This window comes from Aulostomus chinensis, chromosome 5, assembly GCF_037954235.1.
Source record: "Aulostomus chinensis isolate RoL2024-O1b breed Wild chromosome 5, RoL_Achi_v1.0, whole genome shotgun sequence".
NCBI lineage: Eukaryota > Metazoa > Chordata > Actinopteri > Syngnathiformes > Aulostomidae > Aulostomus > Aulostomus chinensis.
This window is the reverse complement of record NC_141324.1, coordinates 25,053,248-25,056,876: the sequence shown is the minus strand read 5'-3', so window position 1 is coordinate 25,056,876 and position 3,629 is coordinate 25,053,248. Positions and strand designations below refer to the sequence as shown.

General features: G+C 41.4%; 1 long non-coding RNA gene across 1 annotated transcript; it reads right to left on the bottom strand.

The window, feature by feature from the left end:
• Positions 1-918: 918 nt before the first annotated feature.
• On the bottom strand, positions 919-2,710 carry LOC147261884 (uncharacterized). The gene is made up of 3 exons (XR_015115884.1): positions 1,845-2,710; positions 1,492-1,711; positions 919-1,316 (listed from the first exon to the last, which is right to left on the bottom strand). It is a non-coding gene; the product is annotated as an uncharacterized LOC147261884 (long non-coding RNA).
• Positions 2,711-3,629: the final 919 nt, after the last annotated feature.

Sequence of the window (3,629 nt, the reverse complement as noted above, 5' to 3'; positions counted from 1 at the left end):
GATGTTCGTTTCCATGTGAGTCTCGTTCATTCACACGCTGGTGAGCTCGTCACGAGGAGCCTGCGAAAACGGTTGTAAAGGTTTGAGAGGGCTTTGACCAGCCAGTTCAGGCAAAAAATTGTGAGAAACAGCCCAGATGATGTCATACTGATGTCATCAGGGTGACTCGGCTGAAGCTCTGAGTGCTCTGACGAGGGTGAGAGACATTCAGAGGCATATTTCGTTCACTTGAGAAGAAAGGAAAAAAATAGCGTTCTGATTTACCAACTTTCTCATTGATACAGAAAAACCTTTTTTTTTTAATTAAAGAATTATTCAGTAAAATATGGGATTTTCTTTAAAGATATCATTTTTCCTAAATTTTTTTATTTTTAATTGAGAGAATGAAGTCATCATGTCAGAAAATCAGCAGATTTTTTTCTCTCTCTTGAGGGAAAGGCGTGCGCTCCCGCAGAGAATGACTTATTCTCATGTACAGTTGAGAGACTATAGCAGGGCTGACCAAGATAAGGTAAGAGGGCCAACTTTGGTCCACCAAAAAGTTCAATTCGGCCCTCCATGTGTCGAATAGTAAAATGAATAATGAAGGCCTAATGATCAAAATATAGATTTTAAAACATGAAAATGGTTTTCCTGGCTGGTTTCTTTGTTCTGAGGTGGCATTTGTAGGATTTTACATGAGATTTATTTGTTTTTTTAGACTTGATCAGGCAGCAGAGTGACACTTGGAGCAGGTTGTCAGTGTGTTGCCAGTGCAGTAAGGTGACATGGAGAGGCGGAGCCAGTGGTAAAGGGTTCATAAACAAAGGGTATTTCAACAATACAATGACGATGTGTTTGCTTTGAGCTGATGGCCCACCCTTTAAGTAGAGTTTTAGCCCTCTCAGGGAACACGTGTGGGTACCCCTGCTCTAGAGCAATGTTGCTAGTGTGATCACAAGCCAGCGTTTTAGGATTTTCAATTAAAAGAACTTGACTGCATTTAATATTCATTTAACACCAATTAACAGTAAAAGTGACGGACTGAGTTCTATTTAAAATAAAGTGTCATCTCTTTGCAGATTTGTCCTGTAAAATTCATGCAAAAGGGTCTGAAAAGCTGGAACCATTCGGCCTCAACCTGAGCTCCCAGACGCACACGAGTATCTCGAGTGAACAGAATTAGATTTTAATCGTTAAGCTCAAGCTTTTCCCCTCCAGCTGCCCACGTCTCCACTGGTCATGTGACTCCAGCCCAGCTTATGAAGGCCCTCAGCTTCCCCCGAGGGTGAAAAGGTCACTGACACCGGAGTTCTCCTCTCTGCCCTCACAGCATGCTGAGCATTGAGAAGTGAAAAGAAAAAGGGTCATGGAAATGATGATGTGTCAAAAATAATAAAACAGATTGATTTGTGTGCTGCAATAACAGGAACAATAGTGGATAGAAAACCATTGTGTGAGGTTTATTTCACATCCTGCTCCACAAAACCATTGTAAATGGGAAATTACTACCCTTGTTGGCAGGAGACAAATACAGCAATGCCACACGCAAGATGAGGATAAATGCCTTTGCATAATTTTGTATTCCCATGATGGTATGTTTGACATTGTTGTTGTGCCCCCTCCCCTCTGAGAGTAGGGGTACGGCTCCTCAGGCATTGTGGCTTCGCGTCACCTTGGAAGACAGGGAGGACTAACCTTGCATAATTAATGATGTAAAACAGAGGAGGATCTGGGGCAAAAAAAAAAAACAACATCCTGTTTTAATTGCTCTTATCTTGTTGGCTGTTTTATTTCGTCCCTGGAGGGAATAATTAAGCGGCAGAAGAATTGTGCTAAATGCAGTCTCTTAGTAAAACACTCACCGCAATTTAAGGTGCGTCACGTTGGACTTGGTGGGGTCTGCGCGCTGCTGTTGACTGTAGACCCGATTAAAGACGTTTTTCTGAGTGAGCTCCATGCGTCACTCGTCGAAACTTCCCTTTCACCTACTTTAAGGTGGTCACTTTGCGAGAGATAATTCCCTATAACCTCCGTACACTTGGTATTTAAACGTGTGAGATTTATAAATAGGCTATTAAATGAAAAACCTCTCACCTCCAAAAAGAAAAAAAAAATGCCAGAGGAAACCAAGTGAAAATGACATAATACTTGCGCCATGATTCATCTCTGCAGCCACAACAGCAAAGGTGGGTTTTATGAGGTTGAATGTCAGACGACCACATTCGGAAATTCCCTTGATGATGATGTCTCTGTCACATTTGTGTCAGTCGTGACGGTTTGATCGAGTGTTGTCGTGTTCCGTTTAAGAGCGCTTTTGATTTCTAAAGTCAACGAATCTGCTGTAATCGAGTCGTTCTCATAAATATTTCTCCATTTCACCCATAATTTCTCTCTCTCTCTCTCTCTCTCTCTCTCTCAACGTTCTGAGTTTTAAACTTTTAATGTAACTTTCATCATGACTACAAGGACATTCTGTGGAGAGCGCACCTCCATCGAGGTCCAGAGGATAGCTCACGAGTATTTAGCGAACATGTCTGGACCCGCCCCAAATATGGATTCTGCTTCATGAATATCAGCCTGCTCGTTTTTTTTTTTTTGGTTTTTTTTTTGCCTGGTCTTGCTGACAAACAAACCAGCGGACGCAGGTGAAAGCGGTCGCCACGGGTGGAGGTCTTAGGAGAATCACGGGAGGGAATTCGCGTCAGGAGAGTTGAATCCACGTTTTGTGTTGTTGTTGTTGTTTTTTGCCATTGTGATTGCAACAGAATCACACTATATTCTCCACTTCCTGCTGAATTAACGCTTGCAATGAAGTAAGGAGATGTTGGATTCGTTTTGAGATTTTTTTTTTTTAATGGCAAAAAACAAAACAAAAAACCTGGCCGCCTTATTACACTTTTATTTCATTTAAATTCCTGTTTCAAAAGGCTGTTTAACTCAATAAAATCAGTTCAGTCTCTTAGCTCCTACTGTACTCTCGAAAAAGGGATCAACTAAAGCCAGCTGAAGTAATCGATCGTTGTATCAATATTTAGTGTTGATTTACCGCAAACGATATTCAGTTTAGCCTGTACGTTTGAAAAAAAAGAAAAGATTTACATTGAGTCAACGTCAAATATTCTATGTAAATGACATTTTTTTATGTTGTATTTTTTTCGGTGTGGGGTTTTCCTTCTTTCAGGAGTTCTCCTTCCTTTGTTGCACTTATTTCCTACGTCCTTTGTGCAATCGTGCAGAATACCTGTATCTATTTTTCTCTTTTAGAAAATATACACCACAGGACGACAACATCGGCCGTCTCAAACCACCTGCCTCAGATTCTGTGGTGAAGGTGTACAACCTCAGACCAGCACTCCCGCCGGCATCATTACCCCAAATTACATATTCATCCACTGAACAACTCGTGACATATTTCAATATCGCTCATTGATTTCAGACAGGATGTATGAAGACGACTTCGAGGTGTCGGCCCCGAGGGTCCACTTAGCACTAAGTCCAATAACAGTTAGACAGAGTATGGGCTAATGGAGAGGGCTTATCAGTGTGCTAGTCTGTTACACACTGTCTGGGAATCCTGAATCCTTCAACATCCTTCAGCTTTTTTTTTTTTTTTTTTTCCTTTACCCCTAATGAACAATCAGCGTTGG